Source organism: Lithobates pipiens, unplaced genomic scaffold, assembly GCF_037356315.1.
Source record: "Lithobates pipiens isolate NorthernLeopardFrog02 unplaced genomic scaffold, aLitPip1_a1.2 Scaffold_1, whole genome shotgun sequence".
NCBI classification, from domain to species: Eukaryota; Metazoa; Chordata; class Amphibia; order Anura; family Ranidae; genus Lithobates; species Lithobates pipiens.
The window spans coordinates 121,839,227-121,858,114 of NW_027507685.1; the positions used below are offsets into that span (position 1 = coordinate 121,839,227).

Sequence of the window (18,888 nt, forward strand, 5' to 3'; positions counted from 1 at the left end):
TCTATTGTGGACCGATAGCGGTCCTTACAGAACAGCAGACTGTACCGCACTCAAGCCTATGTACCGTAGCACCCTATACCAAGTTACCAGTCCTTATAAGAACTTTTGTGGAACAAGCAGGTTGTGTGTTAGTGATTAGCAGACTGTACGTCAGTCCCTATACCGCTGAAGGACTGCTGCAGTATAGGGCAGCGGTCAGCAGTGGTGCACGTCAACCCTATCTATTGTGGACCGATAGCGGTCCTTACAGAACAGCAGACTGTACCGCACTCAAGCCTATGTACCGTAGCACCCTATACCAAGTTACCAGTCCTTATAAGAACTTTTGTGGAACAAGCAGGTTGTGTGTTAGTGATTAGCAGACTGTACGTCAGTCCCTATACCGCTGAAGGACTGCTGCAGTATAGGTGAGCGGTCAGCAGTGGTGCACGTCAACCCTATCTATTGTGGACCGATAGCGGTCCTTACAGAACAGCAGACTGTACCGCACTCAAGCCTATGTACCGTAGCACCCTATACCAAGTTACCAGTCCTTATAAGAACTTTTGTGGACCAAGCAGGTTGTGTATTAGTGTTTAGCAGACTGTACGTCAGTCCCTATACCGCTGAAGGACTGCTGCAGTATAGGGCAGCGGTCAGCAGTGGTGCACGTCAACCCTATCTATTGTGGACCGATAGCGGTCCTTACAGAACAGCAGACTGTACCGCACTCAAGCCTATGTACCGTAGCACCCTATACCAAGTTACCAGTCCTTATAAGAACTTTTGTGGACCAAGCAGGTTGTGTATTAGTGTTTAGCAGACTGTACGTCAGTCCCTATACCGCTGAAGGACTGCTGCAGTATAGGGCAGCGGTCAGCAGTGGTGCACGTCAACCCTATCTATTGTGGACCGATAGCGGTCCTTACAGAACAGCAGACTGTACCGCACTCAAGCCTATGTACCGTAGCACCCTATACCAAGTTACCAGTCCTTATAAGAACTTTTGTGGACCAAGCAGGTTGTGTATTAGTGTTTAGCAGACTGTACGTCAGTCCCTATACCGCTGAAGGACTGCTGCAGTATAGGGCAGCGGTCAGCAGTGGTGCACGTCAACCCTATCTATTGTGGACCGATAGCGGTCCTTACAGAACAGCAGACTGTACCGCACTCAAGCCTATGTACCGTAGCACCCTATACCAAGTTACCAGTCCTTATAAGAACTTTTGTGGAACAAGCAGGTTGTGTGTTAGTGATTAGCAGACTGTACGTCAGTCCCTATACCGCTGAAGGACTGCTGCAGTATAGGTGAGCGGTCAGCAGTGGTGCACGTCAACCCTATCTATTGTGGACCGATAGCGGTCCTTACAGAACAGCAGACTGTACCGCACTCAAGCCTATGTACCGTAGCACCCTATACCAAGTTACCAGTCCTTATAAGAACTTTTGTGGACCAAGCAGGTTGTGTATTAGTGTTTAGCAGACTGTACGTCAGTCCCTATACCGCTGAAGGACTGCTGCAGTATAGGGCAGCGGTCAGCAGTGGTGCACGTCAACCCTATCTATTGTGGACCGATAGCGGTCCTTACAGAACAGCAGACTGTACCGCACTCAAGCCTATGTACCGTAGCACCCTATACCAAGTTACCAGTCCTTATAAGAACTTTTGTGGACCAAGCAGGTTGTGTGTTAGTGTTTAGCAGACTGTACGTCAGTCCCTATACCGCTGAAGGACTGCTGCAGTATAGGGCAGCGGTCAGCAGTGGTGCACGTCAACCCTATCTATTGTGGACCGATAGCGGTCCTTACAGAACAGCAGACTGTACCGCACTCAAGCCTATGTACCGTAGCACCCTATACCAAGTTACCAGTCCTTATAAGAACTTTTGTGGAACAAGCAGGTTGTGTGTTAGTGATTAGCAGACTGTACGTCAGTCCCTATACCGCTGAAGGACTGCTGCAGTATAGGTGAGCGGTCAGCAGTGGTGCACGTCAACCCTATCTATTGTGGACCGATAGCGGTCCTTACAGAACAGCAGACTGTACCGCACTCAAGCCTATGTACCGTAGCACCCTATACCAAGTTACCAGTCCTTATAAGAACTTTTGTGGACCAAGCAGGTTGTGTATTAGTGTTTAGCAGACTGTACGTCAGTCCCTATACCGCTGAAGGACTGCTGCAGTATAGGGCAGCGGTCAGCAGTGGTGCACGTCAACCCTATCTATTGTGGACCGATAGCGGTCCTTACAGAACAGCAGACTGTACCGCACTCAAGCCTATGTACCGTAGCACCCTATACCAAGTTACCAGTCCTTATAAGAACTTTTGTGGACCAAGCAGGTTGTGTATTAGTGTTTAGCAGACTGTACGTCAGTCCCTATACCGCTGAAGGACTGCTGCAGTATAGGGCAGCGGTCAGCAGTGGTGCACGTCAACCCTATCTATTGTGGACCGATAGCGGTCCTTACAGAACAGCAGACTGTACCGCACTCAAGCCTATGTACCGTAGCACCCTATACCAAGTTACCAGTCCTTATAAGAACTTTTGTGGAACAAGCAGGTTGTGTGTTAGTGATTAGCAGACTGTACGTCAGTCCCTATACCGCTGAAGGACTGCTGCAGTATAGGGCAGCGGTCAGCAGTGGTGCACGTCAACCCTATCTATTGTGGACCGATAGCGGTCCTTACAGAACAGCAGACTGTACCGCACTCAAGCCTATGTACCGTAGCACCCTATACCAAGTTACCAGTCCTTATAAGAACTTTTGTGGAACAAGTGAGTTGTGAATGTTTAGCAGACTGCAGCAGAAGGGCAGCAGTCAAGTATAATATCCTTTCTATATTTGGAAGAAAGAATATTATACATGTACAAGCCTATTACTGTACCACTGATACCAGTCCTGAAAAGAACCTTTGTGGAACTAATAATAACAGCAAGTCTTTAAAATTACCCTCACTGCCTGACAACACTGCTTCCTTCCTGTCCCTATACAAATTGGCAAAAAAAGAGAACGATTAGTGGTTACTGGAACAGCTCTTTTGTGGACCTTGATAGTAACAGCTAATGATGATGATGATGATGATGATGATGAAAGACTAATCTGGCTGTCCCTGTAGCATACACCGTCCTTTCCCTTTCTCTAAACTAACAAAAGACACTCAGGCTGCTGCAAGAATCAGCAGCACAGCAAACCTATCAACACCTAACACCTATACCAGTCCTGAAAAGAACTTTTGTGTACCAAATAGCTAGTGGTTTATCTCTCCCTACTCCACACAGGAACCTGTCCCTATCTTAACAGAAGAAAGAATGTAAAATGGCCACCGGATCGGGTGTATTTATAGGTTAGGGGGAATGTACAAGTGTCCATGTGCTGTCATGTCTCAATTGGCTGTCCTGTATCACATGATAAACGTGTCACCAAAGGTTAAAGTTCTTGTATACATTAAACACGTAAGTCCGCCGCGGCGAACGACGGAAAAAGGCGTTCGAACGTGCGGACCGCGAATGTCGGAAATTCGCCGCGAAACGACCGCCGGGCGAACCGTTCGGCCATCACTATTGCCCACCTACTGTGGCAGCTTGAGTGCTGCCTTCGGCTGGGCAGAATATTTTGTGGGACATAGGGGGTTCAGAAAAAATTTCCATCCTATAGAATGAGGGACACTTTGCAACTCCTGCAGGAACGGGGGCACGTAGGCACAGACTCATTTTGGTTAACCCTGACCCCGTCATTGTCTTTCTCATCACTTTGTAAAACCTAATAACCATGTAAGTTTGTTGGGGAAAATAAAAACAGTCTCCATCAATTGTGCAGTGTTCTTGCTGGCCAGTTAGGGATAGCCATATAACCTCTCCCTACCCAAACTAGACCTGTACCAGCTGAGCAAAATATAAAGTAAAGCTGAGTTTGCACAAAATGCACCAGCAGGTGCCACAATTAATCTTTAGGAGTGGCAGGAATTATCTCCCCCCCAAAAAAAGACAATTGGCAGATGCACCCATAGCAAGATGTTTCTCAGAAAAACACTGTATCGATATATTATATTAAAAAGAAATGCAAAAGGCTTGGGACACCAACAACATGTTACATAGTGGCAACTGACCAAGGAAAGGTAGAATGGTGTGTCACAATTCTGATATGAGCTGGACAAAATGCTCTATAGTGTGAGTGAATCATGTTTTCTGGGTGCCTCTGTCTTGTGTTTTTTGAAGGAAATTCTCTACCAACCCTAAAACCACACAGGCACCAGACTACTCCAGAGTGTGAAGGTCTTGGATGTCTTCGTATGCTATAGGGGTCTGTCCGAAGACAGACTTGCATATGTAAGTAAAAATGACTACTTCTCTACATCCAAAATCAAGTCAATCAAATTGAAATCCCAAATATTACATCATAAGGATCTCTCCAGTCTTCTCCCACTTTATTGTTTTTTTTTTTGTTTTTTTTATTATGTACACCAAATCTCCATTCTACAATGTAGTGTTTGTTTGGCAACTGACCATACTATGGGCAAGCATTGCCACATGAAGGCAGGGGTAGTTTACCGAGATACATGTAAATACCGACTATCAGAGTACTTTTCATAGGAATTTTGGTGGCTCCAGCTCTTTGGAGCTGTCACTCACATACTTTCTATGCAACCGCAGCGTCAGCTAATTTTTTATGCAGCTAGAATAGGCAAACCTTCACTTGCAGAGCACAAAAAAAGGTTTAACAAAAGAAAGTTATAACATGGTATTCTAAAGGATGAAACCTTTTTTTTTGTATTATATTATTTGTTATACAGCAAAGCATTCATTGAATATAGGATGGGTGTATAAAAATGACAGGATCTGCCTCCTCCAATCAAAGAATGTTTTGTATTCTGGGAAAAATACTATGAGTTCTATGAATGGAGGAGGTGCGCAGAAGGAGTGGGCAAGTGGCACAATTCTTTCAAGCTTGCAGCAACTGATCTTAACCCCAGTAGTTCCGAAAGATCAGCGCTGGAAGGGATCTTCACTATATTGCAGACACACTTCATTACAGGTAAGTTACAGTATGTCCCCGATGGCAAAAAAACCCCAAAAACTTCAGCTTTAATAATCAAAAACTATAAAAATGAGGTGCCACAATAGACAGGTGAGTGTAGGTAAAGCATTCATGTTTTTAATCACATGCTCATTTTGAATTGCCCAGTTTTGATAGTTCACTCATACAGCTTGTTCCTTTACTAATAAATATTACTAATCATATATCATTATCTTTCAGGCTTTTTCTTTGTGGCTGGTTGAGGGTGATTGTAAAGCACCAAGAGGAACGTGGTCCTTTTCAGTAAAAAGCAGGAAACAAAACAATTTGTATCTGAGATTTATGATACTCCAATAAGTAGAAGTACTATATGTGTGAATGACCGTGTTTTATCTTTCACTCCACAAATGAAACATCTACCCTTTATTCTGTCCTTGGCTAATCCAAACATTTGTACAGTATCTGCACACTTATGTTAGCAAACTCACTAAGGGCTGTTTAAAAGCCAAAGTCTACCTTTTTCACATGCTTTTACCTCCAACATATTTTTCTATAAAGAGACTCTTCAAAAGGATCTGATTAGCGTCCTCTGATTGCTATGATTAAGGCCCACACAGGGCTGAAATACGTGAGAGTGGAGGCGGACATGTAATTCTTATCCTGTATTGAATAAAGCATCTCTTCATGTCTCAAGTGCGGGTGTTGCTCTATTTTATTTTAATTAATTTTTGGCTGGCAGGAGCCTGCTGAGCACCACACACTTCCACAGAGGTTTTTGCTGTATGGGTTGAGCGGCGGTGGTGTGTTTTTTCTGAACATATTTACTGTACATTTTTAATTTTCTCAATCATGTAAGAGTTGATCTACCCAAAAGTGATATTGTTAGTTTTAGGTGGAGTCTAAATGGCGGTGTCAAAGACAGTGCTGTATCTTGGCCTCAGCCAACAAGGCCCAGGCCTAGGGTGGCACTTTGGGGGGGGGGGGGGGGAGTGGCGGCAGCCAACTGACCCATCTTTCAGAGGCCTGCCTGCTGCACAAAAATACAGCCCCTGGCAGCCGTCTTGCTGTAGTGTGGCACTTGTAAATACAGGTCCTTCTAAAAAAAATAGCATATTGTGATAAAGTTCATTATTTTCTGTAATGTACTGATAAACATTAGACTTTCATATATTTTAGATTCATTACACACAACTGAAGTAGTTCAAGCCTTTTCTTGTTTTAATATTGATGATTTTGGCATACAGCTCATGAAAACCCAAAATTCCTATCTCAAAAAATTAGCATATCATGAAAAGGTTCTCTAAACAAGCTATTAACCTAATCATCTGAATCAACTAATTAACTCTAAACACCTGCAAAAGATTCCTGAGGCTTTTAAAAACTCCCAGCCTGGTTCATTACTCAAAACCGCAATCATGGGTAAGACTGCCGACCTGACTGCTGTCCAGAAGGCCATCATTGACACCCTCAAGCAAGAGGGTAAGAAACAGAAAGAAATTTCTGAACGAATAGGCTGTTCCCAGAGTGCTGTATCAAGGCACCTCAGTGGGAAGTCTGTGGGAAGGAAAAAGTGTGGCAGAAAACGCTGCACAACGAGAAGAGGTGACCGGACCCTGAAGAAGATTGTGGAGAAGGACCGATTCCAGACCTTGGAGGACCTGCGGAAGCAGTGGACTGAGTCTGGAGTAGAAACATCCAGAGCCACCGTGAACAGGCGTGTGCAGGAAATGGGCTACAGGTGCCGCATTCCCCAGGTCAAGAGCCTGACCTGGGCTACAGAGAAACAGCACTGGACTGTTGCTCAGTGGTCCAAAGTACTTTTTTCGGATGAAAGCAAATTTTGCATGTCATTCAGAAATCAAGGTGCCATAGTCTGGAGGAAGACTGGGGAGAGGGAAATGCCAAAATGCCTGAGGTCCAGTGTCAAGTACCCACAGTCAGTGATGGTCTGGGGTGCCATGTCAGCTGCTGGTGTTGGTCCTCTGTGTTTTATCAAGGGCAGGGTCAATGCAGCTAGCTATCAGGAGATTTTGGAGCACTTCATGCTTCCATCTGCTGAAAAGCTTTATGGAGATGAAGATTTCATTTTTCAGCACGACCTGGCACCTGCTCACAGTGCCAAAACCACTGGCAAATGGTTTACTGACCATGGTATTACTGTGCTCAATTGGCCTGCCAACTCTCCTGACCTGAACCCCATAGAGAATCTGTGGGATATTGGGAAGAGAAAGTTGAGAGACGCAAGACCCAACACTCTGGATGAGCTTAAGGCCGCTATCGAAGCATCCTGGGCCTCCATAACACCTCAGCAGTGCCACAGGCTGGTTGCCTCCATGCCACGCCGCATTGAAGCAGTCATTTCTGCAAAAGGATTCCCGACCAAGTATTGAGTGCATAACTGAACATAATTATTTGAAGGTTGACTTTTTTTGTATTAAAAACACTTTTCTTTTATTGGTCGGATGAAATATGCTAATTTTTTGAGATAGGATTTTTGGGTTTTCATGAGCTGTATGCCAAAATCATCAATATTAAAACAAGAAAAGGCTTGAACTACTTCAGTTGTGTGTAATGAATCTAAAATATATGAAAGTCTAATGTTTATCAGTACATTACAGAAAATAATGAACTTTATCACAATATGCTAATTTTTTGAGAAGGACCTGTATTATTGGCAGTATGGGCATGCGTGGGGGGGGGGGGGGGGGGGAGACTGACGCCCCCATAGAGTGGCCAGTGAATAGCCAGACGGACTGTACGTAATTTGACTGGCGGAGCCTAAAGCTCCACCTACTCTCCTCTGTACGGCTTTCTTACACTACATCTTCTCCCTGGCCTGGGGCAGGGTCTGTCTATGAGACTGTGTCAATAGGAGGAGACAGAGAGAGAGGCATGAAGGGAACCCCCCAGGAGGAGGACAGGACAGCAGGTAAAATTAATAAGCTACTATTACTTTTATAATTTTACATTTGTGTTCAAACTTTGCAGTATATGAACTTTCACTGAATGTGGACTATTTAATGAGTTTGCATTGATTTAAGCATGTGCAAAGTGGTCTATGCATGTTGCAATTAATGCAAACTCCTTAAAGCGGAGTTCCTCCCCCCACACCCCCTGGGGAAAAATTTAAAGTCAGCAGCTACAATACATGAGGCTGCACTGATTGCCACCGATGAGGCTGCACTGGTGGCCCCCTGATGAGGCTGCACTGGTGGCCCCCTGATGAGGCTGCACTGGTGGCCCCCTGATGAGGCTGCACTGGTGGCCCCCTGATGAGGCTGCACTGGTGGCCCCCTGATGAGGCTGCATTGGTGGCCCCCTGATGAGGCTGCATTGGTGGCCCCCTGATGAGGCTGCATTGGTGGCCCCCTGATGAGGCTGCATTGGTGGTCACTGATGGGGCTGCACTGATGGCCACTGATGATTCTGCACTGATGGCCACTGATGAGGATGTGCTGAACTGATAAGGCAGCACTGATATGGGCACTGATAAGGCTACACTGATGGGCACTGATAAGGCTGCACTGTTGGGCACTGATGAGGCGGCACTCTTAAGCTGCACTGATAGAGCTGCACTGATAGAGCTGCACTGATGGGCACTAATATACTGCATTGGATGAATTTACACTTCTTATTTTTTTATTTGAGGATTATTAAAATAATAATAGATACAACATTTGAAATGGTATACAAAATAACAAAATATACAAGTAGGCACTTGGTACCCACCTTTAATGTACAGAGAGGAAGAGGTGGAGCTCTAAGAGGAAATGATGGAGCCTAAAGAGGAAGGGGTGTGGTTTGTAGATGATAGGGTGTGTCTTAAACAGGAAGGGGTGGGTCATATTTAAATTAGGGGGTGCATGAGTTTAGTCAGGCCTAGGGCAGCACAAAACCTAAATACACCACTGGTGAAAGATGTGTGGCACCGAACACGAACGCAGTGAAGAACTCTGCACTGGGGCTGAAGGAAAGCATTCTGCTATGTGAGCTAGGAAAAGATTAAGTTCAATAAAAGTGAAGTTGTCCTTTAAGCTTTTTAGATACAATGCATCATGTAATATATTTTGACCAGAAGGCTTCTGCAGTGTGGCTGTTATTGTTCTCAGACACTATGGTCTACTCTGAGGGAACTTTAATGCATGTTCTAAGTGAGAACTGGATTCACACTTGACCTGTGTATGTTTCAAGTTTTCAGGACTTGCCGTCAAGTGACAGCTATGGGTTTCCCCTAGTGATTGGGAGTTAATCAGCATGGCTCCTGACCATGTGATCACCAAGACAGCTAAGAAATGGTGAGCACATGGGTTTGTTTACAAACAATCTTGCCGACTCATGTACCTCACACAGACAAAAATATTGTCACGGTGAAGCAAATAGGGCAACACAATATTTTAATAATTAAAAAAAAATCAAAAAATAGATGAAATAATTTTACATTTTTTTCCATATGTCAGCCTATGCCAAATCCAATTAATTTTTTTTTAGGTAGGTAACCAGTGCATTCTAATTCTGCAAAATGTGGTCTGGGTATTTAGGTTAAAGGGAAACTTGGCAATTTTATATTTTAACCACTTGGGATCCGCGCTATTGCAAAATGACGGCAACAGCGCGGACCCACATTTCCGGGACTACGTCTATTGACATAGTCCCGGTTACGAGCGGCCTGCGCGCCCCCTGAGGGGCGCGCGCGGCGCGCTCTGTGATCGGCGAGTCCGTGAGACTCGCCTGATCACCGATCCGTGTAAGGGGTCGATCCCGACCCCTTATCACGTGATCAGCTGTCAGCCAATGACAGCTGATCATGTGATAAAACGGAGCCGGTAATCGGCTAGTATTCCTCCTCGCGCTGACAGCGCGAGGAGAAAAAAAAAAAGCCGATCGCCGGCGGCCGTGTTCGGGACATCAGTCCCGATCACGGCCAGCAATTTAAACGGACACCTGCCCCCTGCCAGTGCCCACCTGCCACCCGCAGTGCCATCCTGAAATAAAGTAAGTGCCCCCTGTCAGTGCCACCCAGCAGTGCCCATAGTGCCCACAGTGCCACCCAGCAGTGCCCACAGTGCCACCCACAGTGCCACCCAGCAGTGCCACCCACAGTGCCACCCAAAATCTGCCTCAAAGGTGCTGCACCCCAGTGCCGCCCATCAGTGCCCAGCAGTGCCGCCCATCAGTGCCCAGCAGTGCCGCCCATCAGTGCCCAGCAGTGCCACCTATCAGAGCCACCTATCAGTGCCACCTATCAGTGCCCATCAGTCCCATCTATCTGTGGTACCTATCAGTGCCCATCCGTGCCACCCATCCGTGCCACTTATCCGTGCCACCCATCCGTGCCATCTTATCTGTGCCCATCTTTGCCCATCAGTGCCGCCTTATCTGTGCCCATCGGTGCCGCCTTATCTGTGCCTATTAGTGCCGCCTTAACTATGCCTATCAGTGCCCACCAGTGCAGCCTATCAGTGCCCACCAATGCAGCCCATCAGTGCCCACCAATGCAGCCTATCAGTGCTGCCTAATCAGCGCACTTCAATGAAGGAGAAAAATGACCCGTTTGCAAAATTTTATAACAAACTATTAAAACATGATTTTTTTTTTTTTTTTTTTTGCATCTTTTTTTGTTTGTTTAGCAAAAAATAAAACTCCGAGCTGTAACTAAATACCACCAAAAGAAAGCTCTATTTGTGGGAAAAAAATGATAAAAATTTCATTTGGGTACAGTGTTGTATGACCGCGTAATTGTCACTCAAAGTGCATCAGCGCTGAAAGCTGAAAATTGGTCTGGGACTGAGGGGGGTTTAAGTGCCCAGTAAGCAAGTGGTTAATCATCTTTTTTCAGGTAACCATTAGATATATGACCCAGGTTTCCAAAGTACTACGGGTTATCTAAAGAGCAGCAACAATACTTCCTCCACCAGCAACAATACTTCCTCCACCAGCAACAATACATCCCCCACCAGCAGCAACAGACCCTCCCCACCATAGACCCCTTCCAGCGACAATAGATCCCCCAGCAGCTATCATCAATAGATCCCCCAGCATTGCCCCGCCACATGCAGTACTAGAGGTGCCAGAATTGTGTTCCCTCTTGTTCCCGCTGAAAAAAAGCCCTGGTCAGGAGAAACTAGAAAAAATACAAGAGGAGCCTAAGCCTAAGCCTGTTTGGATAGGAGACTTCAAAATATCAGTCTACATTGCTTAAAAAGTTATAATAAACTACAAGAATGTCCTTATTGATATAGAGATAATACAGGAAACATTCACCTCAGTCTATGTCCTCCAAAGGAGCTCACACTCACTAATGACTGGCAGTCAAAAATACTGGATGCAGTTAAATGGATTCAGGGTCTATTTACACCAGGTAAAGTAGGCAAGCATTGGGTGGCTATTCCAGAGCAGTCCCACCGCAAGGCAAAATTATTTTTCTTCCAGCACAGGACAGTGTGAGGCATTCCACTGCCTTTCACTATGCAGAAGCCAATAAAACTTGACATGTTACTGTGTGACATTTCAATAAAGTTTGTTTAAAAGAAAAAGTGAAACGTGCGATCCGCCTCCATCAACACTGCAATGATTCCACTGCGTCACATCGCACCGTTGCGTTGTAACACAACGCCTGGTGTGAGTACACCATCATAGGCGTAGATGGGGAGGTTATCCAACTCCATGCACATAGTGATGAAAAAGAAAATCCAATAGCCCAGTGCTGCACTCTATGCTAACCACGTAGATATCAGCCTGCTGCAAAAAAAACTAAAAGTATAAACATTTCTCACTTCTCTCTAAAAATACAAAACAAATAATAACTGCTTGCATGCTATCTACATGTTGGGATTTTTTGTAATGAGTGGTTATATGCTGAAACAGCAGAATAGCAAACAAAAAAAGGATGTGAAGAAAATGAATACTTTGTTTAATTTAGAATGTAATGTAGATGCAAATCTGGGAAATTTGTGCTTGGCTGCTGTACTTATGGTCTAGGGCAGGGGTCTCCTCCAAACTTTTGGAACAAAGGGTGGTTTACTGTCCTTCAGACGAGTGGAGGTAGAAAATCCCTTGGCATCAATTGGTGTTAGTGGGAGAAATAGTGCCCCATTATTAGTGTCAGTAGGAATAATAGTACTCCATTATTGGTGTCAGTGGAAAGAATAGTGCCCCATTATTAGTGTCAGTGGGAAGAATAGTGCCCCATTCAGTGGCAGGAATCGTGCCCCATTCTTGATGCAGAAGAAATAGTTCTTTGCATCAGTGGGAGGAATAGTGTCCCATGGGCCTGATAAAGGCAAGCAAAGGGCCCCATCTGGCCCCCGGGCCACAGCTTGGAGACCACTGGTCTAGGGGAAATCGTGTACTCTTTGGAAAAAATCTAAATGCAAAACTTTTTTTTCAGGTAGTGTTTGGTCCTAATGTTTTTTTATTCGGAAAAGATGGGTTCAACTGGGTACAAAAATATATCACTAGATAAAGGTATAAACAGGTAAATAAAGGGCATCCAAATATGACATTGAAAAATGTTACATCTATCTGTTATTTTGCATTTTAGATTGTAGTTTCTAATTGGACCATTCATTTTTACTCTAATGCTGCGTATACACGATCAGAATTCTCATCGGAAAAAGCTCGGACCAAATTCCGATCGTTTAGAACGCGGTGACATACAACACGTACGACAGGACTAGAAAAAGGAAGTTCAATAGCAAGTAGCCAATATCTTCCGTCTCGTAGTTGAATCTGAGCATGCATGATTTTTGGCGTGTCGGAATTGCATACACACGATCGGAATTTCCGATAGAAAGTTTTTCCATCAGGAAAATTGAGAAACTGCTATCAATTTTTGGCTGGTGGAAATTGGGACAGCTAAATTCCGATGGAGCATACACACGGTCGCATTTTCCGATGAAAACCTCTCATCTGTCTTTTTCTGGCTGGAATTCCGATAGTGTGTACGCAGCATAATACTGTATGTTGATGTGTTAATCAACTAACTATTTTGACCAAACACTGAGAAGTTCCTGCGCCTAAAGTGCAGCATCAAGGCTGTACACTTTCAGAGAAGAAGTCACCATCCGAGGTATGGCACAATAATTTATATTGATGAGGAATTTAATAAGCCCAATCACTGAAACCTTGCACGTGGATTGATGCTTGTGGCTTCCAATCAATCTGTAATAAATTATATACAGTATGTAGGTTGCCGTTGCAGATGTCGCCTTATGAAAATGCAAGTTTACTAGCCCTTTAGGTTACACTTGAAAAAAAAAGAATGTCGCGCCCTTAAGGCACTTTGAATAGATTCACTGTTGAGTTTTGTGCCCTTAAGATGAGGAATGTGTTAATTATACTGAGTAGAGTAACCTACAATTATCCTGTAGTGTCTTGTTTATCACTTTAAAGGCTGAGGGGAAAAACAAGTTTGTTAAGAACAGTTTTTTATTCCAGAGAAGAGCAGTCCGCTATACAGTAAAAATATCTACAGTACCTTCTCCTTCCCCTTCTCCTTAGGGGTGTATTTGTGAAAAATACTCACCCAGTGAACATGCTTGTACTTCTATGAGAATGGGGCAAAAAAAAGGGAATGTTATATTTATTTTATTGATGTATATTGGCTAAAATGAAGGATTTTTTATTTGAAATCAATGTAACCACTTGCCTACTCGGCACTTAAACCCCCCTCCTGGACAGACCAATTTTCAGCTTTCGGTGCTCTCACACTTTGAATGACAATTACTCAGTAATGTAATACTGTACCTTTTTTTCATACAAATAGAGCTTTCTTTTGGCGGTATTTGATCGCCTCTGGGTTTTCTATTTTTTGGACTATAAATGAAAAAAGACTGAAACTTTTGAAAAAAAAAAGATTTTTCTTTGTTTCTGTGATAAAATTTTGCAAATTATTAATTTTTCTTCATGAATTTTGGCCACAATTGAAACTGCTACATATCTTTGGTAAAAATAACCCTAATTAGTGGATATTATTTGGTCTTTGTGAAAGGTAGAGAATCTACAAGCTATGGGGAAAATCATAAAAAAAATTGATCACACCTGTTGTACTGGCAGCCTATGTCATTTCTGTCATTTCTTGCGACCTGAACAAGCCAGGAAAGTACAAATACCCCCCAAATGGAAAGTAGACATTCCAAGGTATTTAGTAAGAGGCATGGTGAGGTTTTTGGTGTTGTCATTTTTTCCCACAATTCTTTGCAATATGAAAATTTTTTGCTTTCCACAAAATTGTCATTGTAATGGGTTATTTTTCTCACATGGCATGTATATACCACAAATAATGCCCCAAAATACATTTTCCTACTCCTCCTGAGTATTATGATACCACGTGTGTGGGACTTTTTCACAGCGTGGCCACTTAGAGAGGCCCAACATGCAGGGAGCACCATCACGTGTCCTAGGAGCATAAATTACACATCTAACTCGTTGACTACCTATTACACTTTTGAAGGCCCTGGGGTACCAGGACAATGACACGTGACACTGACGTGGCACTAATGGCAGATGGCACTGATACGTGGCCCTGATGGCATGTGACACTAATGTGACACTGATGACAGATGGCACTAATACGTGGCACTGATGACATGTGACACTGATGACAGATGACATGTGACACTGATGTGGCACTGATGACAGATGGCACTAAAACATGGCACTGATGACAGATGGCACTAATACGTGACACTGATGACACCTGACACTGATGACAGATGGCACTGATACGTGGCACTGATGACACATGACACTGATAACAGATGTCACGTGACACCGACAGGTGGCACTGATAAGATGGCACATGACACTGACAGGTGGCACTGGGGACAGTTGGCACGGATAGGTGGCACTGGGGATAGATGGCACTGATAGGTGGCACTTGGGACAGATGGCACTGATAGGTGGCACTGGGAACAGGTGGTACTGGGGACAGATGGCACTGACAGGTGGCAGTGGGGACAGATGGCACTGACAGGTGGCAGGGGGGACAGATGGCACTGACAGGTGGCACAGGGGACAGATGGCACTGATAGGTGGCACTGGGGACAGGTGGGCATATGTGTTGTGTGTGTGTTAGTGTTAACTCACTGTGTGAGTGTTAACTCACATTTCACTGATGCTGCAGCTGCAGCCACAGAGACAGCGTGTGAGGAGGAAGAGCCAGCGATGAGAGATGATCTCATATGTTTACATATGAGATCACCTCTTATTGGACACGTTGATCGAGTGCTAAATGGCCGCTGTGATTGGCCATTTAGCACGATCTGTGATTGGCCGTGTCCAAGGGACACGGCCAATCACAGAACTTCCCCGATGCACGCCTGCGGCGGTGCGCAGAGGGGAAGTAAACAGGAGGATGTCCGGGGACGTCCACCCGGCAGTTGGCGTCCGTGTTGTAGCTGTCTTTTGGATATAGCACGGGCACAAAGTGGTTAAAACATTAATCCAACACACAAAAGCTTAATACATTTTTTTTTTGCCCTATTCACACAGAACAAATGTACATTCACTTTTGCTGGGCAAACTAGAAGGGTGATGGCAGAAAAAAAGCCAAGTGGTCCATCTAGTCTGCCCCATTCTTTTTTAATCTTTATATGTTTTTTCTTTTTACCTTTTAGTTTGAATTACTATAGATCAGTGGTCTCCAAACTGCGACCCGAGGATCAGATGTGGCTCTTTGCTAGCCTTTATCTGGCCCTTGGATCAATATTCCTTCCACTGCCACCAAGAGTGAGGCAAAACTCCTGCCAATGACACCAACAATAGGGCACTATTTCTAATGGGGTACTGTTCCTCCCAGTAATACCAATGATCAGGCACTATTCCCCATCCCACTGACCACAAGCTCTATGCAACTGACTACCATCCCCAAGGAGATGTTTATACACACTAATGCTGGGCTTGATATTGGCTTTATATTGATAATACTGCCCTCCCAGACCCTATTCACTCCTTTGATGTGTACCAAGTTTTTAATCATGTCTCACCTTTCCCTTTGTTCCTCCAAACTGTACATATTAATTTCCTGCAGTCTCTCCTGATATGTTTTATCCCTCAAACATTTAACCAATTTTGTTGCCCGTCTCTGGGCTTGTTCTATTTTATCACTATTTTTGTAAGCGAGATCTCCAGATCTGGACACGATATTCTAAATGAGGTCTCCCTAAATATATATACCTAAATATATATATAGGGGAATCAGGATCTCCTTCCACCTGCTGGTGATCCCTCTAGTGACACATCCTCTATTCATGTTTCCCACTACATGGCCACACTGTTTCCTCATTTTGAAGTCATCCGAAATAAGTACTCACAAATAGTTTTCCTCTGTAGTTCTGGACAACACCGTACCCCCAAATATTGTACTCTATTAAGGTATTCTTTTTCCATAGGTTCATTATTTTACATTTAGAAACATTAAACTGCAGTTTCCACTGCTTTGACCAATCTTCCAGCGATGCCAAATCATATTCCATGTTACAGACTCCTCCAGGGATTTGGGCACGAATGGAGAAACTCCGGTCTCTTTTGACGGAGATTACATTTCTAGATTCTATCCCATACCCACCTAACAACTGTCCCTGAGCCGCCCCCATCAAATCATTCTCTGCAGCTATTACCTTTTGTACCACCACCCCCTCCCTTTAGAATGTAAGTTCTATGAGCAGGGCCCTCCTGTACCTTTTGTACTGAACTGTACTGTAATTGTGTTGTCCCCCCCCCCCATACATTGTAAAGCGCTGCGTAAACTGTTGGCGCTATACAAAATCATGTATAATAATAATAATAAATTCCCAACATAAAGCTGCTCTGAACCCGACGCTAGAACAAAATCTTTAAAATCTTCGGAAACAAGTGGTCGACATGCTACGTTTTAAAGCTAAAGCTGCTCTACAAATGTATCGTAAGATATGTTACAAATCGGGCAATAACTGTGATCGTATGCTGGCCAAATCAGTCCAAGATCAAAAATTGGCTACCTACATTCCTTACATTTCATCTGCAAATGGCAAGAAAGCTGTCCTGCCTAAACAGATTGCACAGCAGATAGAGACTTTTATTCCGCTCTATATAATCTATAGATACCATCCCCTTCGCAAACACAATTAGAAAATTACCTTATCTCATCCCAAGTGCCACACATATCTGCAGAACTGAGAGAAGAACTGGAAGCACCCATCACATTGGAAGAACTTCAATGGCTGTTTGTGCAACTAAGCCAGATAAAGCCCCAGGCCCTGAAGGCTTCACACTACAACATTACAAACAGTTCCTTCCCACCCTTGGCCCATACTTGGTAAGACTATTTAATGCACTTGGATCGGAAGAAGCTCATGATAACACAGTTAAAGTCCTTAATTTTATCCATGTGGCCAATACTACTCACACTCCATGTGTTCTCATAGGCATGGATGCCGAAAAAGCATTTGACTGTGTCAACTGGAATTTCATGTTCTCAGTCTTGCGTCACGTAAATATATGCTGACATATCTGCTCAGGTTAAAGCTAATGGGGTTCTTTCCGACCCCTTCCCTATTACTAAAGGGACGAGGCAGGGATGCCCCCTATCACCCCTTCTTTATGTGTTATCTCTTGAACCATTCTTATGTAAAATCCGTTTAAACCCAGACATTATGGGACTGACCATTAATAGAATCCAACACAAAGTCCCAGCTTAGGCAGATGACTTGCTCTTCTCTCTAAGCAACTCCTCGATTTCTCTCCTGAATGTCATTCAGGAGTTTGATACATATGGAATGTTGGCCAATCTGAACATCAATTTCAACAAATCAGAGGCAATGGGAGTTGGGATTCCACCTCTTCTCCTTCAAACTATGAAACACAATTTCAAGTTCAAGTGGACAGATTCAGCCCTGAAATATTTATATCCCACCTAAGTTGACCCGTACATTCGAACTAAACTTCTCCCCGCTCTTACGCAGCACTCACACCGTGTTAGAGGCAGGGACTGTGGGCCCCTATAGTGCAGAAAAATATAAAGTCTCTGGTGCAAGCTGTCCAACATGCGCCCAGTAACCCATCTTCAGTCCATGCCAGCCGTCCTGGCTGCAGCTGCCCTTCTCCACTGCCTATGACACCACAGTACATGGTTCTGCCCCCATCCCAGACTGCATGCTCCTAGTCCTCTCAGGCGTGCCTCCCCAGTCCTCTCCTGTTGTGCATGTCACTCACCAGCCCTCCTGGCTGCATCCAGTTGTTCCTCTCCCTGGAGACTTGCCCGACAGTGCTTGCTCCTGCTGTCCTCTCTTGCTCCTCCTGTGCCTCCTGTCCAGGACACCCCTGTGGTTTGTACGAGGGTCCAGTCCGCACCCGATCCCAGGCCCAAGGTCATTCCCCCCCCCCGTCCAGACTAGGCAGCTCCCTCAAAGGCCCCCGACGGCCTAGCACTCCATCTCTAGCTCTTCCACCTGAACAACTCCTCCCCAGCTGGGCTGACCCTGGGTATTTAAGGAGGCCTGCCCCCTGCTAATCCAGGTTGGGGATTGGTCAGGGCTCCCTAAAACACCCCAGGCAGCTACACCTCTCCTCTCCTCTCTTTCCAGAACTTTCTAGCAAACACTGTAAAAAAGAGGGACTGCCTAAATTTACCTAACTTACAAAATCCTATCTCTAGCACCTACCTGCCTAGAGGGTGCTACATATGTCTCTGTAAGGTAACAAAATCCAAGTTGTCCCTAGACATAAGATCTATCAGCTCACAAAGCTTGTTGCCCAAACTAAGAGCATTAGTTCCAATGACATGACAAACCAGCACAATCTACTGCTGTATTGTTAGCATCAGCCATTTTAACTGACATTTGTTTTAATTTGCTGGGGACAGAAATGCTCCTCATCAATAACATTTCTGCCCCTCTTTTTCAGTTTAAATGCATG

The 18,888-nt window shown here is 44.6% G+C and overlaps 1 protein-coding gene across 1 annotated transcript in view; it reads left to right on the plus strand.

Moving 5' to 3' along the window:
- The window catches only part of LOC143974276 (properdin-like), a 77,112-nt gene extending 71,424 nt beyond the window's left edge, over window positions 1-5,688 (plus strand). Inside the window, exon 10 of the mRNA XM_077475474.1 lies at window positions 5,236-5,688. The gene's annotated coding sequence lies outside the window, so the exon portion shown is untranslated. The remainder of the gene's footprint in view (window positions 1-5,235) is intronic.
- Window positions 5,689-18,888: the final 13,200 nt, after the last annotated feature.